At 35.5% G+C, this 21,755-nt stretch overlaps 1 non-coding gene across 1 annotated transcript; it reads right to left on the bottom strand.

The window, feature by feature from the left end:
• Positions 1-21,050: 21,050 nt before the first annotated feature.
• On the bottom strand, positions 21,051-21,122 carry TRNAY-GUA (transfer RNA tyrosine (anticodon GUA)). The gene has a single exon. It is a non-coding gene; the product is annotated as a tRNA-Tyr (tRNA).
• Between the last annotated feature and the right edge of the window lie 633 nt (positions 21,123-21,755).

The following is a 21,755-nucleotide window of genomic DNA, read 5'->3' as shown; positions in this document are numbered from 1 at the left end:
TTTATTTTGCCATAGATTAGGTTATAATACTCACAATTACATGATTTGTTTTGCGTGTTATATCTTATTTCTACTCTTTAAATATGGAGGCCAAACAGAAGTTCTGAAATATTGCTTTACACCTTGGAAATAAATTTAGTACCCAATTAATAATGATACTAATAATAATAATAATAATAATAATAATAATAATAATAATAAATGTATTATTGCTAGAATAAAGATACATATTGTTTTTTATATATAGAAATCACTCTAGTTCCCGTAGAAAGAGTAAAATACTCGTGCTTATGGGGCATTCCACAAAATTTTAAAGAAGCATTTAATTAATTAACAAACTGTAAAAAGTAAAATAAGAAAAAGAAAAAACAGATACTACATTCATTGAAACTTTACATTGCCTCCCTAAACAATAATTATTTAATTGATTTTTTAAGAAGGAGCTGTAGCAAATTGAATGTTATGTTTTCATTAACATTTACAGTAAATTTACGTGCAGTGGTATCATTTTCTCTTTTACTACATTTCAGATTTCAAATAATTTTTAACCCCATAGACTAAAAGTTATTAGTAGAAGGTATTCTTACCAGAAATAATATGGTTGCTTTAAATATTATGGTCTTAGGGGCACATTATTTAAGTTTTTAATAATTTAAAAATGTATTTATCTCATATAATGAAGTATAGGTCAGAATAATTGTAATATATTTCAATAAATCTAAAATGGTAGCAATATTATACATCGGTTAAGACAGAGTGAAAATTTCGTAAGTATACTTAAACAATTTTTTCTACAAAGTATAGCCTACTAATAACTTGAAAAATGGGGGTTTAGAAAACAGTGTTTGAAGTTAAATGTCTATCACTCATTATGGCGCCACGATTTGAATAGACACATTTATTGAATACAAATATTCTCGGAATGTAGGCATAGCTATACAAATTATATATGATATTGTTAAAAAAAAGAATGCTCTTTAATATAAGCACATAAAAAATTGCAATTTTTGAACCTGTTAACGATCATCTCCGCTTGAGTAACATTTCCTCGGTAATTTATTTAGCCTACATGGAAGAGGAGAAATTAATTTTTCTTGTATGTACGCACTGCTCGTGATACAACTCTCTTTCACCTCGAGTTCATGGAGACAGAATAATAATCACAGCTGGTAGGTACTGTGCAACATTACAACGATTAAAGGCGATTTTTTTTTCTATTCCTACGCATTAAACCTGTTCATAAAAGAATGAAGCAGCGTACGTATTTAATGCACGAGAACCGATCCTCACCAGGGCGGTACCAAAATATGTGAAGGTAGGTTAGGGATGAGCGAGGTATTTCGTGGTTCAAAGTCAAGTATATCATTCATATAAATGAATAACTGTAATAGTGTAAACAATGATATCAATTTAACACACTGCAATCACGTTTCCTTAATTTTAGTTATATCAAATGTACAGTCTTAGAAAAAAAGTTCTGTCGCGCAGATACTTTACAAGTCCCAAAAAGAAGAAGTGCGCATGATCAGAGGACGAGATTAACCTGGTTCAGAAGAGAACGTCTAATTGAGGTAATAAAAGTAGTTTTGTTTCGTTGTAAGTCAGATCCTGCGCATTATCTCCTTTCTGAGTCGTACAACATATCTGTGCGACAAAACTTTTTTCTAAGACTGTACATGTAAAGAAATATCAGCACACTTATAAGAATATGAAGTACATAAACAAATAGGCCTATTTAAAAAAGGAAATAAAAATGTTTTTATAGAAGAAATGTATCTGATAATGGGTAACATATTCTTGATATACGTACATTCATTCATTCGTTCATTGATTGATTGATTGATTGATTGATTGATTGATTGATTGATTCATTCATTCATTCATTCATTCATTCATTCATTCATTCATTCATTCATTCATTCATTCATTCATTCATTCATTCATTCATTCACAGTTTCCTTCCCAAGGGTAGGTATTTCACTGAAAACCCAGCATTCTCTAATCTTTCCTATTCTCTGCCTTCCTCTTACGTCTCCGTACATGATCCATGTCTGTTTTACTTTTTTTTCGTGTTATATGTAATTCTATGTTTTTTTTAATCTGTACTGTCTATTGTAATTGGGGCTTTGCCCTGTTATGGACATAAATAGATAAATAAATAAATAAATAAATAAATAAATAAATAAATAAATAAATAAATAAATAAATAAATAAATAAATAAATAAATAAACAAATAAATAAATAAATAAATAAATAAAAGTTTCAGTCCTTCACGGTGCAGGAATTCACCCATAACTGGTACATGGCACAATACTTCTGGTAAATTGGAGTTATCACAAAGATTAAAATTTTTCGACTTTTTTCCAGCTGGCAGGCGAATAACAGATAATCTTCTGTCGAATCCTTTCTAGTGGTATATAGTAGGATCAAATAAATTTACTTCTGTCCCAAGCTTAACGTTACGATCATACAGAAAGGCTTCATGATCCACTCCTATACGTCTTTTTGCGATTAATATGGTATTTTTTTATATTAACGCTCGGAATGAAATTAACAACTTTTCCATAGACTAGCTTTCTGTCTTTTCTACCTCAAAAAATAAACAATCACTTTCCCACAAAGGATTCAATTGAGAGATCGTCGTTGAACATCACACGTGCTATCCATACTGTAACTGACTCACAGAAGCTCTGGTTGTATGCAACATTGATTACGTGTACTAAGTTCACGTTTTAAGCGTTGAAATCAGTGCTTGTCGATCACTGACTTCAGCGAGGCAAACTGAAGAGCGCCCAGAGTTTAGGCAACCTGGAGAATAAAGTGGAAGCACTGAATGCACGCGCTGCAAATGCAGACGGACGTCCAGCTCTGATGTCAGGCGCGCTAATATATCTAAAAAGTACTGTATAAAGAAATGTCAGGCAAACACAATGCCTTAGTTCACTGTTGCACACAGGTGCCGGCGTATGCCAGGTGGCTGGTGGAGGAGTAGGAATGCTCTCAGGTAATAATTGCTTAATCCATTACATTCTATAAATAAACCGCCTTTTGGAAAGTCTAAGTATCGAGGGGGTGTAGCACAACTGCTAGAAGGGTTTTAAAGGGGGATGAAAGCGTTGAGAGTCTTCACGTGCAATGAGCTAAAACGACATCCACGGGTCTTCAAGTGGAAACAAATCCTGTCGTATTTCAACTGTCATGAGCTTTTATATTCGACATTCATATGCGATCTAATATTTGACGGATATGTTATGGGGGGGGGCACTCAGCTTACAGTTTACATCCGAATAGATTTGCAGTTCGAAACCCGGATGATTATTTTCCAGCATGTCGGTTTCTCCCACCATTCTCATTTCATCATTGTATTATAATTATTAACATAATTGTCACTTCACGGTTAGTAAGTTATCCAGTTCCGATCTCTGTCTTATCTATGTGTCATCAAATCCAGCTTCTTCTAGATCATTATTCTTCCTGGGGACCGTCCAAGTGCGGACCAGATGAAAAGTTGACGAGATGAACATGTCCAAGTGCGGTTCGGTTTATTTTATTACATGGTCCACGTGCAGCCAGACCTATATTTTAGCACATGACGTAAAAATTGATATTAGAGGAGAAAAACTCGCTCCGGCGCCGGGGATCGAACCCAGGTTCTTGGTTCTACGTACCAAGCGCTCTAACAACCGGATCGGATCCCTCTCCTCCAGTGTCCAGTGTGGCCTGACTCCAAATTAGACATGTATGTTAATATTTTTTATATTTTTTATATTAAGTCAGCGCCATTATACAAGGAGCGCACTCAATTGAGTGATTGGTGGCCGGGATTCCACAGTAATATGCACAGTTGGGCGAAGAATCTACTTAAAGATAATTTTTCTGGTTCTACAGAATATAATATCTGTTATGGTAACAATTAATATTAGAGGAGAAAAATTCGATCCGGTACTGTGGATTGAACTTCGGCGTAAATCAATGGTTAGAGTGCTTGGTTCGTAGAACCAAGAACCCGGGTTCGACCACCGGCGCCGGAGCGAATTTTTCTCTTCTAATATCAATTGTTACCATAATAGATATATTCTGTAGGACCAAAAAATTAATCTTTAAGTACATGACGTGAAGTTTAAATAATATAGGCATAGACAACTTATATATTCCGTATTCCAATACCTCAGAAATAGGACAGTTCATAAAGTTGCTTTTTGATATGCCATTTTTGGATCCGGCAGAAGAGTGGACGACATCATGCCAATGTAACCTCAAGACGATAGTCTTTGAGTTTACTGATTACATATTGGAAAATTATATCGCGAGAAACTCCAGGTTTCCTCCCCTACACCTGTTGAATAACAAAATATCTGTGAATCATTTCATTGACGTCTAAATGGGATTTTTTATACGAGTCATCTTAATATTTTTAATTTATGAATGTCGTAAAGAACATCCAAATCGAACCTTATGTAAATCTCATAAAACAACAAGAAAGTAGAAATAAGATAATCAAAGAAAAAAAAAAGAGTTTTTAAGAATGCAAATGATGGAACTGCAGCTCACCTCCATCAATAGGTTACAGTTCGTAAAGACTGTTTCATTTAAGTTCCTACAAGTATAAAAGGTCAAGGACATGTATTTCGCTACCTCAGATGAAAGGCTCAACATTAAAATACGAAGACTGTAGCTTTAAAAAAAAATCAATATTTTTAACCATACCAGTAACAAATTTTACAAAGCCAATATTACAGTACCCCACTACAGTACCAACAGCTGTATTAATATTTAGGAATGCATTGTTACACGCTGTCCTATGTCTGGAAAATGGGAAAGAAAATATTGTTTGTATTCATACCATAATTCAGGTAGCCTATTCCCGGGCCTCACCTGGACGATTACGTAAAGCTTCCCGGGTCGCATATGGACGATCGCCTAAAACTTTCGGGGCAGCATCTGAACTAGAAATCCGATTCTGGGCCGCACATTGGCGTCCCGGTTCTACCTCATATTATACCTATCGGTGTTTTTAATTTAATAGTGAAATTCAGATATCTTTTTTTCACCTTTGTTGCAATGTATGTTTATTTCAAATAGACATATCAACATTTTGCTATGGGCTAAACAACAATAATTATTTCCAAAACAGATTCCTATTAATCAGTAAAATTTATTACTGCGAATTAAATTATTAAATTAAATAATCATTAAGACGAAACAACTATAATCCACGCAAAAATTTACATATAAAATAATTTTAGAGCAAATAGCTTTGAGCAAGAATAAAACTCATTAAATAACCAACATATGAAGAAATGAGCCAACAGCAAAATTAAATTCAAACGAAAACTTTACTACTACTACTACTACTACTACTACTACTACTACTACTACTACTACTACTACTACCACCACCACCACCACCACCACCACCACCACCACCACCACCACTACCACTACCACTACTACTACTCCAAGAGATGTAGCACTATTTTAAAAATATATAGCTAGGGATATAGCTTTACATGCATGAATAACTATAGGGCAAATCTCTTCCAATACCTACCAAAATTTCAAGTTTATGCATTACATTAGCGGTCATCAAAACACTGCACTCTCGGGCTAGCGTCTTTTACCCTCGGACAAGACGTTGCCCTAGCGTGCATTGGTAGCTGCTGGCGGGTATACTGTCTCTCTATCCCTTGTGCACGACGGAGCAGAGTTCCTAACCCTTCATGCACTCTACCCATTTCAGTGAGTGCTTACGACCACTGCTTTACATGGTGACCTCTAGAAGCATAATTAACCGCGAAATATTTTATTTCGGGCGTACTAGTGTATAGGCTACAAGCGAGTAAACTTTCAGCCTATGTGAGGAAGATTTTAATGTAGTGTAATATAGGCTATGTGCACATGTAGGATTGCATGTATGTTATGTTTATGTTATAAGTTATGTTATGTAACTATGTAGGCTATGTAATGTAGGTATGACCTAAATTTTACATATTTTTATACATGAAAACATATTAAAATTTGTTTCCACAGTAAACATGTGTGATGTACATATTTCAGTTTTGCAATTACAACTATGTCTATGTTTCTAATGAGTTTAACCCAGTAGCTGGTAGTTCTTTGCTGTCGCATGGAGGTGTATTTAGATAGTCTGAAAATAATTTAAATATTCTATAATGATTTAAAATTCTTTTATATATAAACTATTTAGTATTTAAATTTAAAATTGTTTTTAGTCGTTCCATGTACAGCAATGTCGTAACAGCCACTGAGTGTACAAATCACGGTATGGCATAGGGTGGGACAGCAACTCACATGGCGGAACTAATGGATGAAGTTGTAATTCAGTTATTGATTTTGTAAAGTGTATTGTTTGGGTTAAAGACTGTTATATAGATATTATAATATGTAGGTGTGACAAATTCTTCAGCTGTATTTATGTTTCTGTTGCTATTAATGACATTCAATATTTGTAGACATTCTTTAATATTTGTTAATTTGTGTTAATTTGTGACCTTTATATATTAAGCGTGTGGCAGATTTCGATTTATTTCTTTTGTGACGAAAATTAGATTTATGTTGATTGTAATGTGTCCTAAAATTTCTTTTAGTTTGTCCTACATATTTCATATTACAAATTTTAGAATTTAATAAATATATTCCGCCATTTCAGTATCAGTCCTGAGATGGTATTTGACGAGATGGGACTGACGATTAGTCATAAATTACCCGAAGTTTGCCTTACAGTTGTGGAAAACCTCGGAAAAAACTCAACGAGGTAATCAGTCCAAGCGGGAATTGAACCCACGCCCGAACACAACACAGGATCAACAGAGGTCGTCGGAGGCTCACAATTTTGTACTTGTTTTATTAAGTTTAATGGTATTGGTCTGTAAATTAAAAATACATGAATGTAGTCGCGGAAATGTTTCCTACGTAAATAATTCAAAAAAGCATTTGAAATGTTCCTACACACTTCGGTTTCAAGTTCCATAGAGACAGTGAAATGGGATTCTTACTGCAAGAGAGCTATAAAGTCAGACTTAACGATACAGAAGAGTTTCGTAAAATATAAGCTATATTGTAAGCTACAAGTCATTACAAAGTATGTCCGATATTTCATAGTATTAATAAAACTCCATGGCGATATCATCCGGAGGTGAAATAAACATGAATGGAAAAATGTTACATCACTAGAAGTAATATCGTTCCCACACAAGCATAGTAAATATTTTGTCGAGCATTAATAAAGACTTTCATATCTTCACTTTGAAGTCAAATGTAATGTGTTACGAATAGGTATGAAAATTAATTCCTTCTGCTTTAATAAACCAAGACTTCGTGTGCTTTGCGATAAATACATACATATCGACAAATTACTACACGTTATTTTTTACTTTCTTTCGTCTCTATCGTTCGGCGGGTTCTATACTGTAGGCCTACAGTCTGTTTCGGGTTTAATGCTAGGAATTCTGCATTGATACAACTCAACAATACCTAGTAAGTATAGTAGACCTAATATGTAGGTTCCTGCGTTTGGTTACCTAAAGCTTCAGAACAACCCGCAACAGTGTAGATATGTACGAAGTAAAGTGCGTATATACGAGTACTTCAGGTGTGCTGTTCATGTCAAAACAAAACAAAGCTAGCCGCTTGGAAATTAATGCTCCAATAGAAGAATGTGGTAGCGAACAGTTAATCAGGAAAGGAGGAAATGTATTTTATCAAAAAGGAGAAGATATTTTCCTTTTGAAACATTTAAAATGTTTACAGTCACTCCTTGTAATGTATAGAGACTCGTAAAGCAAGTAGTCAGTGTAAACAGTTTTGATTTTATTGTGATTTATTGTATTGTTGTAATTTACAACATTTAATTAATTAATTATTTACTTTATTTATTTATATATAAGTACTTACATAGGCTGTGTCCAGTTACAATGTTCACGTGCAAAACAAGTAGACTTATTCATAATTAATTTCTGTAACCTGACATTACAGACGGTAATACATGGGGATAGAAACAACCTGCAAACATTTCTAAAGGAACACAAGTTGAAACATCAGGGCCGAAATACATTTCATATATTTCATGATTAACTCACTTTTAATTGTGAATGTTCAAATTTCAATCCTTTCAATAAATTGTCATATTATTTAGTTCTAAACTCGTTTTAACGTTGATAAATTATATCTAGGGGGCAAATGTTGATGACCTAAAACTCTACTTAAAATGATCATTAAAATGCCCTTAAACTAATGAAAAAAATGACATAAAATTAAAGGAAAATGACATTTAAATATTATTCACCGTACTCGCACCACAACGTCTTAAAAAATTAGTCGCCTTGTTTCAATGACTGCCCTGAAAATCTCGGAGAGAGGAGGCAACGTCCTGGAATTTGGTTAGGATAAAGGAAAAGAACATTCAACAAAGTGAAGGTTTTAAGGGAAAACTATAGATTTTAATGAGTGTACACAATGTATTTCAATCAGGGGCGGTCCATTTCAGTGCCTTCATTCTCCGTTTCTTCCTCTTTCCTCGCTTCACTTTTATTACCAGATCTTGCAGATGAGGGAATGTGAATGACAAAACAAATTGTGGGCGCACGGTGCATTCTTGCAATCATTGTGTTAAAAATACTGTCTACTACAGTAGACATCCCTTTCAAATCGTGTTGAGGACACAACGTACTGTCCAGGACATGGTGAAAGTTTCCCCCCTTCCAAACATAAATTCTAAAGACATCTTCGTATCGACAAAAGAACAGTAGCGGTCAAAGCCCTCACTTAAACTTAGCTGCTGTCAAGCATTTTATATTACTTCCGTTGTGTGAAGTGAAGCCTTCAGAGAAATGAGGGATGGACTTTACAGTTTGTTCCAAACTATAAAACTCAAACTTCACCGTTTTTCACTTATTCAGTAGGTAATTACTACAGAACTATTTGGTTAGAAAATTATTGAACAGACCTATCTGACCAAAAAATGCCGGAAAAATATAAAAATGAGCTAGGCCTACTAGTTCAAAAACATAAAAAAATGCAAGATAAGAAATTACTTTTTTACGTTGATATTAACATAGAAAGGATTTCTATATTATTAGGCATCGTCCTAATGTGAAAAATAAGACGATGAATTTTCATCAACATCCGCCCCCTAATTATATCTATTTTTTTAAGTGCAATTTAAATATTCAAAACTCTGTAAATATGAGAAAAATAATGAACGTTGGTTTTTTTTACGTTTTGGATGAAAAATATATTGTGAAACAAAAAAGTAGGTCTATCTAGAATATAGACGCGTTTTATTTATTGTAAGAATAATCTTCTGTTGCCCATGAGAAGGCTTTGAATAAATATTTTGTTTATTATTAAATCCATGCGACAATATATTTTGTACGTGAGTAGCACTGTCATTGTTCAGTGCATATACTGCCCTGTACGAATAAGCAGATGTAAACAACGAAACGGAGCGGGAAGTATGATCTATGTGCATCTAATTTGTACTCTAAGAACTAAACGCAGGATTCCAGTAGGGGAGAGTCGGGTAGTATCGGACATCGGGTAATATCGGACAGTGAGTTTCTTTCATCTAACACACGATGATAGTACCTGATTGACATGGTTACGTTTCTGTGATGTCGCATAGAGAAACGTAACCATGTCATTCAGGTACTACCATATGGTTGTAGATGAAAAAAACGCACTGTCCGATACTACCCGATGTCCGATACTACCCGACTCTCCCCTAATATATTATAACCAATGTCAGACTGATGCAGAGAAGTTGAAAGAGAAAAAGCTCAATTTATTGCGATTTCAAGCATTATGCTGTACTTTTCAACTACCGCATGTCACAACCAAATTGTATAAAACTGTAATCCACATAACGATGACCTACATTTCATAGATAATGCTGTTGCTTCTAACTCAACAAAGTTGAGATCTGTATTTTTCGATTTAAGAATTGAAGTAGGCCTACTTTGTGAATTTTCAAGTTATTTAGAAATATAAATGAGTAGGTACCAGAAATGCATGCATTTTATTCTTCACCTGACATAATTACGAACATTAAATCCAGACATTTCAGGTGGGCAGGGCATATAGCACGTATGGGCGAATCGAGAAACGCATATAGAGTGTTAGTTGGGAGGCCGGAGGGAAAAGGCCTTTGGGGAAGCGGAGACGTAGATGGGAGGATAATATTAAAATGGATTTGAGGAAGGTGGGAATGATGGTAGAGATTGGATTAATCTTTCTAGGATAGGGACATACATACATACATACATACATACATACATACATACATACATACATACATACATACATACAATTACTTAGTGTTTTGTCAAATGGCAGTCCTATCACTGCAAAACCCAGCATTCTCCAGTCTCTCCTATTTTCTGTCTTCCTCTTAGTCTACGCATATGTTCCATATGTATTAATGTCGTCTATCATCCGATATCTTCTTCTGCCCTGAACTCTTCTCCCATTCACCATTCCTTCGAGTGCATCCTTCAGTAGGCAGTTCCTTCTCGGCCAGTATCCCAGCCTATTCCTTTTTCTCTTCCTGATCAGTTTCAACATCATCCTCTCTTTACCCAATACGAACTTCATTTCTTATTCTGTCTAGGCCAGTGGTGGTATTCGGCCGGTTCGTACCGGTTCCGACGAACCGGTTGTTAAATTATTTCTAGATAATATTTGCAATGGACATACATGTGTACCGTATATGTTTAACATAGGTACACATGAAAGAACTGGTTGTTAAACTTCTTGAATATCACCACTGTGTCTAGGCCTACTATTCTTTTGAGTGCAAGGTAGCTGACAAGGCATTTCGTCTCAATTTCCCTTCAGGTATAAACACTAGCAGAAATCCGAGCGAACTGGGAACGACTACATCAAATTTTGTGAATAAATCAGTTTTATGAATTACATGAAAATATCAATACCCATAACTTCAAAATTCGTCCGACACAGAATACGAAAGCTGCCATTAAAAGTAAACATTATGTTTAAGTTACAGTTTGTGTGGTTGGACATCAATTCAGAAAAATGCGGGAAATTCTTGAGTAGGACCTGTGAAGAGATATAGATTAAGCATAGTATGGCTTTAGAAAGCAGTGATTCCGGTTTTATTGTTTGAAATAATAATATACTTAAGCGTCAGTTTCATTTTGTATGTAAGTATAATTAAAATACAGTTCACAGACATTTTCGCAAGGCGCTGTTCATCTATTCAGACTAGGCCAGGTGAATAGAAATGGAGATTAGTACAGAGCCGTAATAGATGAAGAATGGGAACATAGTGTGTTGCAGTTAAACGTGTCACGGGTGTACTTAAGTGGTTTTATGGGGTGGATTAAAAGGGTTGGTGGTGAAGCGGTGTTTGGGAGGGGGGCAATGTGTAAATGTCGTTCGCGTACAAAGTGAGAGAGAGACAGAGAGAGATGGCAGCGATGGCAACAAGACGAACAATCAAACGGACAGTTGACAGCACCATTACCACCTAGTTACGTCACGCTTATCTCCCGCGTCACTGCTCTCCGGTGGTTCCAAAACTGTGAGTCGCCGTGCCCTCAACATGTTTTCATTGCTGAGGTAGAGTTTAGCGCTACAAGAAGGGGAAAAGCTGAGGAGAAGGAGTGGAGTAAAAGAGGAAGACGTGAGGAGAACTATAAAGACACAGGGACAGAAGAACAGAGATAGGAAAAATTATTAGAAAAGACAAAGTAAGACGAAGCGGAAGAGGAAGGAAAAATACAAGTAGGAAGAGGCAAAAATATGGAGGGAGACTAGAACGGAAAGGATGAAACGCTTAAGAAATAACAGGAAAAACATGATCAAGATAAGATAAATATGAAAAGAAAGAGAAAGTAGAAGAGGAGGGGAAATAGGAGATTGAGAAGCAGGACATGGAGAAGTGAATGAGAAAGGGAAGCAGATCTAAGCAGTGTAGGGAAAAGAAAGAGGAAGAAAGTGAAAGATAATGTGAGGAAAAGAGGAAATAGGAATAATGAAAGTTTAGGGAGGAAGGTAGAGATCAGGGAGATTAAAAAAATATATAAAACGATAATGAGGGAAAGGATGAGGAGAACTGTAAAATGCGATAACAATTATGAGGAAAATGACACGAAGATGAAAAAATTGCGATGACGACAAAGATTTCTTGATGAATATGACGGCGATGATGATGAGTATGAGGATGACGATGACAAAGATTATGGCGATGAATTTTATGATGATGAAGTTTATAATGATGAAGTTTACGATGATTATGATGTAGATTTCAATGACTATAATCACGATGAGGGTTACGATAATGATCACGATGATGGTTACGGCAATGATTACGGTGATGGTTAGGACAATGATCACGATAATGGTTACGACAATGATCACAATTATGGTTGCAATAATGATCTCGATGATGGTTACGACAATGATTACGATGATGGTTACAATAATGATCTCGATGATGAAGGTTACGTCAATGATCACGATTATGGTTACTACAGTGATCACGATGATAGTTATGATAATGATCATAATGATGGTTACGATAATGATTCCGATGAAGATTACGACAATGATCAAGATAATTGTTACGACTATGATCACGATGATTTTTAGGCCTACGGCAGTGATCACGATGATGGTTAGACAGTGATCACAATTATGTTTGCGATAATGATTCCGATGATGAAGGTTACGACAATGATCACGATGATTGTTACGACTGTGATCACGAAGATGGTTACGACAATGATTACGTTTATGTTTATGGTAATGATCCGATAATGAAAATTACGGCAATGATCACGATGATAGTTACGACAATGATCACAAATTATGTTTGCGGTAATGATCCGATCATGAAAGTTACGGCAGTGATCACGATGATGGTTACGACAATGATCACAATTATGTTTGCGGTAATGATCCGATGATGAAAGTTACGGCAGTGATCACGATGATGGTTAGACAATGATCACAATTATGTTTGCGGAAATGATCCGATGATGAAAGTTGCGGCAATGATCACAATGATGGTTACGACAATGATCACGATTATGTTTGCGGTAATGATCCGATGATGAAAGTTACGGCAATGATCACGAAGATGGTTACAATGATCACGATGGCGGTTACAATGATCACGATGATGGTTACAATGATCACAATTATGGTTACGGTAATGATCACGATGGTGATTACAGTGATCACGATGATGTACGATAATCCTCCCAGCCGTTATAGCTGACTAGCGGAACCGGATTTAGCTACCTATCGTAGATCTATACATCATGATGCTGGGTGAGCACTGGTTCCATATATTGGCAGAAATTTCATGAGAAAATTTCTTCACCATGGTGTATTATTATTATTATTATTATTATTATTATTATTATTATTATTATTATTATTATTATTATCTCTTATGTTCCACTCAGAATCCAATTTTTAACTTCTTGACCGATTTCCAGGCCGATACTTATAGCATAAGTTCGGGCCTCCATTAGTAGCCTACAGATTATTTACCGAGATAGTACTGCAACCCAGGACCATGGCGCACAATCAGTGACAATGCTGTGGCATAAACTTACTGTACATGAAACACGGTACGTTAATTCGCAGTAATGTTAAATAAAGCAGTGTACCTTATAAGGACTTTACCTTCTTCCTTTGTTTTGAAAGAATTTACACCACACTTGAACTGTATTCTTATCACTGGGTAATGGTGGACGGAGCTTTATCTCGTTTCGAAGTTGAGAATGTGCTGAAGGAAGCTTAGTACTCTGTTCGGTCGTCACAATGGGTCCCTTCACGTAGAACTTGGACAGCACAACTGTCTATCTGATCTGTGCGTGGGACAGTATCAGATGCCACGTCCCGCACACCGGGCCCTTGTCTCAGCCCGATAATGAGGCGGCTGCGTCACTTCAAAGGAACTGTTCATCTCTCCTGCTGCGGCTCTACCCCGTTCCTTATATTATGTATTCCATTTTTTCTTTTATTCCTTATTATCTTCCTTTATTCCATCCTTTCTTCTTACTGTCGACATTTCTTCTTTCATCATCTCTCTTCCTTTCTTTCTTCACTTCATTTTTACCTTTACATCCCTTTTTCTCTTTATTTCCTTTTCTGTTCTTTCTCTCTCTGTTTCTCGGTACCTATATTTCATCTTCCTTTTTATTTCCTTCTATTTCCCTCAAGCCTTCTTCCTTTCCTTTTTGTTTTCTGTTTCTTCTACTTATTTTATTTTCCCCTGTTTTTCAGACCTTGATATGATTCTCATTTTTACCACAACATTGAAACAATTCGCGTGTAATAATAATAATAATAATAATAATAATAATAATAATAATAATTTATTTTAACTGGCAGAGCTAAGGCTGTAAGGCCTACTCTTCCACTCAACCAGCAAAAAGTATACATACATATATATGTATGAACTTACAAGCTACAAAGAATTCAACAATTTGATTTAGATAAGAGTTACATGTATTCAATTCAATTCAATTTAGGGCATTTCAAAACCTAAGTGGTTTTTAGCCTCATTCACGATATATCGCCATTGATCTCTGTTCTCTGCATCTTGGAGAATAGTTGAAAGCTTTACGTAGAAGAGAGTCTTCATCACGCCGTAGAACGTGTCCAAGTCAACGTAGTCTTCGACTTTTTATTAAGGCTATTACGTCCGAATCTTTATAAATATCCCTTAATTCCTTGTTCTTCAAAATTCTCCATATGTTATTTTCTTTAATGGGACCTAAAATCTTCAGTTACATGTAACAGCAAAATACTGTGAACTATTAATTAAACAATGAAATACAAACTGTGTAGCAGAATGAAGCTAGAATACATAGAATTTTAATATATTTAAAATAATGTTAGATAATAGAAAGAGATTATTATGAGACAATTTTGAAAGTACAGCGCTATCAGGATGATATCTAAAGGAAGAAATAACATTGTAGTCAGTGATAGTTTAAGTCCGTATGATTGAAGTGAATTGCTAAGGAGGTTATCCTTTAAGCTATTTTTAAAAATGTTTATTGTCTTGCAGCCCCTAATACTCTGTGACAAGGAATTCCATTGTCGTGAGGTGGATACTGTAAAAGATGATGAATAACAAGATGTTCTATGAAGAGGTATATTTAACTCGCCACAGATAAGTGATCTGGTATTTACGTCGTTATTAGTGTATAGGTAAGAGAAGCGAGAGGAAAGGTAATTTGGTGTTGAGGTGTGCAGAATTCGAAAGAGTAAAGATAAAGAATGTAAAGTTCTACGGTTTTTAAGTCGGAGCCACGAAAGACTTGCGAAGGACCGTGATATGTGGTCATATCGTCGGATGTTGCACACGTATCTGACGCACATGTTCTGAACTCCTGTAACATGAACGTGTACTGACATCGAAATTTCCATGTATAATGATTTTTGGACTTCATGAGAAATAGCCCAATTGTATGCATAAATTCTTGAAAAATCAGTATAAGTTAATAGGTCCTCAGGTACTGAATTTTATTAATCTGAGTGCCTCAACGTCGTACTCCATAATACAAATTCTTCACTGAAATTTACACCTCTTAAAATTTGTATGCTTTAGCTAAATCTTGCATATGGCTAGTTATTTATTTCTTTAGTTTTTAAGACCTTCAATTTTTAATTTGTTTTCACTAAAGAACTAAAATAATTAACATTTCTTAATGATTAAGTTATAAGTATGTGATTCATTGTTTAGGTAGAAGTGCATTTGTGTGTTCCAAATTGTGATGGGGGGCACGTAGGGATCAGTAACAATCGGCTGATTTGTGAGGGGGGGGGGAGGAACCGCCGCGTTTGTCTTCGTTACCGGATATGACGTACCAGGTCCCAGTTCCGAGTGGCTTCTACCGACCAAGCGTTTATCCCCCGTCCCACCTCTAACATTTCATGTTAACACTTGTATTAATTAATTGGAACTAGAGGCAGCCAGGCGTGGAAATGAGGCAATAACATTACATCACGCACTCCGTCCTCCGCTGCACCCCACCGTCTGTACTATCTGCCGTGCACGCACACACACCAACACTATGGGAAACAATTGTGTGAATTCTTTTCTCCTTCCACTACTATCTGTTTTTTCGGGGCAGTTGGATCGAAGTACGTAACTTATTACGTTCCATGGCCTCCGTTTTTTAATTGGATCGAAAGAATTTGTGTTTGTAACGCATCACATCTACTTATCAAAGCTTCTCATACTCCTAACGAAGTTCATTCTTTTATACCTTACACTAAACATACTTTCATCACTTGAATTCAGTATTACAAATATATTAATAGTCAACAATCATGATCTTGTCAGTATTTGGGAACATAAGTAAAACCTGTCTATAACGGAACCTGCTATAAACGGAAACTTGCCTGTAAATGAAATTTTCTTTGGTTCACTGAGTTTACCGTTGTAAACCTCTACAAAGTGTCCATAAAGTCTGGAATCATAGGAGAATGACTATTTTTGTTATTTGTTCAGTACTAAATCCAATTTTTATGGAAACAATGATGTTCTCAGACGAGGCAAATTTTTACGTATGTGGGAAGATGAACAAACAAAATTTTAGGTATTGGTCACAAGCAAACCCAAACTGGTACATCGACAGTAAAAGGCAAGGCTCTCCAAAAGTTATGGTATGGTGTGGTTTATGGGACGATAAGATTGTTGGTCCATTCTTCTTTGACTCAACAGTCACTGGAGGACATTATTTCAGGATGTTGGGCGATGAAATTGTACCAGAATTTCATGGTATCGGCTATCCAGAGTAGTTATGTAAGATGGGGCCCCACCTCATTGTGCAGGTTTCGTTCGGCACTGGCTGGATGAAATGTTTCCCGGACACTGGATTGGAAGAAGGGACCCTATGGAATGGGTACCAAGACCACCAGACCTAAACCTTGTGGATTTTGCCATTTGGGGAATTGTGAAAACTGTGGTGTATGCATAAAAAATTCGGGATGTGGAACATCTCCGTCAAAGAATTATTGCTGCATGTGCTGCTCTTAACCCACGTATGTTGAAGACAATTCAAAGAAATTGTGCGAAACGTATGAGGACGTGTGTTGAAAATGGTGGCAGACATGTGGAACACATTCTTTAATGTTAATATGTATGTGTATGTATTATGTCCTATGATTCCAGACTTTATGGACACCCTGTACAAAATTTAGCAGAAATTGTGCAGTACAAAAGAGGAAGGAGAATAAAGACTACAACGAAAAATAAATGAATAGATTTAACTTAAACCTATTTATAGTACGGTATTGTTTGTCAACTACATTTGATGAGTTCAATACATTTTATTCCGTCAAAGACTGTAGCAGGTGGTATTGAATAAAAAATAGAAGATCTTAAAAGTGATAGAACCCTTTTTTTTAAGTTATGTATTCAGAAGCGAATTACTTGCGCAGGCACAAGTTTTAAAAAAGTCACTGTCAAATAACTTCTTCTTCGCAACAATCTAGTCACAGTGAGGTCTGGCCAGAGACCTGCTAATTGCTGTCCACATAGTAAATTTTGAATTACTTTGATACCTCTCGAGAAGTGATAGAGTTGACAATGTTTACCTAATTTTATGTAAGAGGAGAGCAAATTTATAGTGTTTTAAATAATACTTGTTAGTGCGTACTGTAGTCTAAATCCAAAACAGGTTTCTTTTTTTCAAATTTATTTTTATTGAATTAATTTGAAGACAACGTGAATTTATGTACACTTGTATTTAAATTGAGTGCAGTCCTTAATGTTTGTTAAATTTTCACAGTACCGAAATAAAATGGTGTTTTCTTGAAGCCACTTGGGGACATGAAGATGCAGCCCCATCCGTTCTTGACCTCGGCACTTGATAATAACGATGCTAGGATCTCAATTTTTGACAAAAGTGGACATTCCCGCTTATTGCTAATAGCCCTTCATAATGATAGAATTTACTTCTTGTCTTCACCCAAGCACTTAACTAATTCAATGGGGATTCCATTACCTCCTTTTGCTTTTCCAATCTTCATTTCCTTAAGAGCTAATCAATTTCTTCGCTAAAAATTGAAAATCCTTTCTCGTCTTTTGATATGGCTTCTTCGTGTTCTATAGTCAAGTCATCTGGACGATTCCTTGTCTCATATAACTCTTCTACAGATTTCTTCCATCTGTTCAGTATTCCTTGTTTGTTATTTCATTTCCGTTGTCGTCCTCTATCAACCACATGGATTTCCTGTTCTTATTTGTGAAGTACAAACATTTTACTTCGCGGTACATTAAATCATATCTTTCTTTTCTCTCTAGATCCTCTATTTCTTCACAATTCTCTTTCATCCAGTCTTGTTTTGCTTGGAGTTTCTCTTCTTAGTTCGTTGTTTAGTTTCCTGTAGTTTGTTCTACCTTCTTCTATGTTTATGTTTTTTCCATTTTCTCCTCTCCTCCTTCGCCAACATTTTCCCTGTGATCCAAGGTTTCTTAATTCTCACACCTCTGCGTATGCCATTGTTTATTCTGCTGTTGTTTGCTTCAAGTTTTCTTCTGTCCTCTTCATTCTTCAATTTTTTCCATGTTTAATTTCTTCGTCACTTGTCTTCCTCTTATCTTCTTCAGACGAATATCTACTTCGCCTGTCAGTAGTACATGGTCTGAGTTATATAAGGTCCTGGTAGAGTCTTTGCATTTTTTAAGCAATTTCGGAAACTTTCCTGTACCAATATATAGTTTATCTGATATCTCCTTTCGTCCCTTGGGCATGTCCATGTGTATCTTCTTCGTTTATTTGTTGGAATAATGTATTTCCAACAATCATTGCATTTCTTTTACAGAAATTCACCAAATATTCTCTTCTTTCATTTCTTTTTCCCAATCCATATTTTCCAACTGTTCTTCCATCTTGTCCTTCTCCTACTACTGCGTTTCAGTCGCCCATTAGAATTACATATGCTCCCTTCTTCTCCTTCTCAATTATCTCTTCTATCTTGTCATAGCTTTCTTCCACTTCCTCGTCTGCTAATCCACTATGTGGCATGTATGTATGTATGTATGTATGTATGTATGTATGTATGTATGTATGTATGTATGTATGTATGTATGTATGTATGTATGTATGTATGATGCACCCCTGCTTTTGGCTAAATATAACTGATAATGATTAGTAAAGTAACTAAAATCAATATAAGAAGATATTGTGGAACTGTTTATTATATAAACCTCGTCGCTAGAAGCTGATTCAAGGCCAACCTGTTCGAAAGCTCCCATTACGCATAGAGCGTGTTATCGGTGATGTGCAACGCAGTATCAGTAATTCGACAATAATTATTAATATAAATATTACCAAATATAAGCAGTTAAAGCAATATTAATTCACGAAAATTAAGGAAGGAGACGTTAAAACTGTCTTCTCGTTCCAAACATTTGTAGCACTTGTTTAAGAAAATGACTCATTACAGTTTCCGTTGAGAAATGAAGTCGATGTTTTCCAGGATGGAATTTCTGATTTTTTCTAGGATATGTGGATTATTTTACTCTATGCGACTTTTATCTCTGGGGGTCTCTGAAAGTGTACAAAAATATATCACATACTCTGGAAGAATAGGAAAATAGCAAAAGCTATAGAATTTAATAGCACATACACACATATTGCAACATGATCTAGTGAGAAATTAAATAATTACAATTAGAGAATAGCGGATACTTGGGTCTAGTAGGCTAATTGAGGAAACAATACATAGGCTATGAGACGATGTTCGTAATATTGTGTCTTGTCGTATATAATTTAGCATGACTGCTAAAAATTGCAATATTGTGCCCCCGTATTATCGATAGTAGCTATATGTAACATTGTTATGCTCTCTATCGTAATTTCTGCATCATATTTTCCTTATTTCTCACCTGGTAAATCTTTCTGCACATTATACTGTGTACATTCAGACGAATTCAATAGGAATAATAATAGTAAAATTTAGTCATCATATTTATTATTATTTTATCATTATCACTGCCAGTTAGGTATAGACTGCATTACCACACACAATTTAGGTTAGAATTTATTACGACTTGAAATTAACTTTTTAAGTTAGCCTATTATTGTTCAAGCAGGATTTTTAAACATTTAAGTAGTTACACCACAGTCTAGTATACACAGTCACGAAGCTCAATACTTACTAAATATGCAAACATAGACAGTTGAAATATGCATCCATAGATAGTTGCTAACAACCAGGATCGCTACTATCGCCTCATCACAGACCCTTTCCCCAGCAGACGATAAAATGTATTGTACTTTCGATATCGTATTCTTTTGAAAAAAATAACACCTTCCTTCCACTATTGAAATATGAAATACATAAGGTTTATATATTATTTTCATAAAGCATATATTTTATAAACTCACCTTCCTGGATCTTTCGGAAGAAGGTTAACTATGACCACTTTTTCTTACAATATTTATAAGCTTAGTGCCACAAACGTCTCCTTGTCCCATATTATTATTAAAATTATTGTATTTTAGCCATTTACAGTTATTACAACCGACGAACATTTCACAGTTTACACAACTTTTCACAACAGAAATAATTACAAAACTGTGTTATTTTAATGTGAAGAGAAATTTACGTGTTAACATAATCTGTTCGCATCAACATTTTAAGTTTAGAATGGAAGCTATTTTGAGGTTCAATAAAAACGAATTTATATTGTGATTTTAATGTAGCACATCTACCTTCCTTAATTGTAGACAGAAAATTTACCATACCACTCCTATGAAATTAGTGTACGTACGATTGTGTTACTTCGTCTCTTAGGTAGTAGATAAATACAATAATGCAGTACTCAATTGTAGTATTAAAATACAAATAGAATGTGACGGGTGTCATACATGACTTATTGTTTAATTATAATGTATAATTGCGAATATAGGAATATAAGTTAAATATAGTAAACAAATATATTATTTTAATGTACCGAAGTACATATGATATTTCCATGCAGATATTCTGCGTCATCATACGATGAAAGGGTAATGGAACGGAGAAAAATCCTCTCCGGCGCCGGGATTTGAACCCGGGTTTTCAGCTCTACATGCTGATGCTTTATCCACTAAGCCACACCGGATACCACCCCGGCGTCGGACAGAATCGTCTCAGATTAAGCTCCAACTCTTGGGTTCCCTCTAGTGGCCGCTCTCGTATGATGACGCAGAATATCTGCATGGAAATATCATATGTACTTCGGTACATTAAAATAATATATATAATATGCGTAAATCACTTCGTGATTTAAGACGGCGCTTATTCCGTCGGATCCCGGTCAATTAGTCACTCATAACGAGTGCACCTTAGCATATGTGTGGATTTCAGTCCTACGTTCATAGACATCTATGACGTAGTGCAGAGGGCGGCCACTAGAGGGAACCCAAGAGTTGGAGCTTAATCTGAGACGATTCTGTCCGACGCCGGGGTGGTATCCGGTGTGGCTTAGTGGATAAAACATCAGCACGTAGAGCTGAAAACCCGGGTTCAAATCCCGGCGCCGGAGAGAATTTTTCTCCGTTCCATTACTCTTTCATCGTATAGTAAACAAACCTATAATTTCCATATGACATAACATACATATGTATTGGCAGGGCACTGGAGACCACTAAAATTAGACAGTAAACATAACCTATAATTTCAACATATCTCAATATTCGTACGGTGCAACTGAAAATTATTGAATCGTGCATAAATGAATGTACAAGAATTTCGC

This window comes from Periplaneta americana, chromosome 1 (genome assembly GCF_040183065.1).
Source record: "Periplaneta americana isolate PAMFEO1 chromosome 1, P.americana_PAMFEO1_priV1, whole genome shotgun sequence".
Lineage (NCBI taxonomy): Eukaryota > Metazoa > Arthropoda > Insecta > Blattodea > Blattidae > Periplaneta > Periplaneta americana.
Note: the sequence above shows the minus strand (reverse complement) of the source record. Positions and strands in the feature narration are given on the sequence as shown.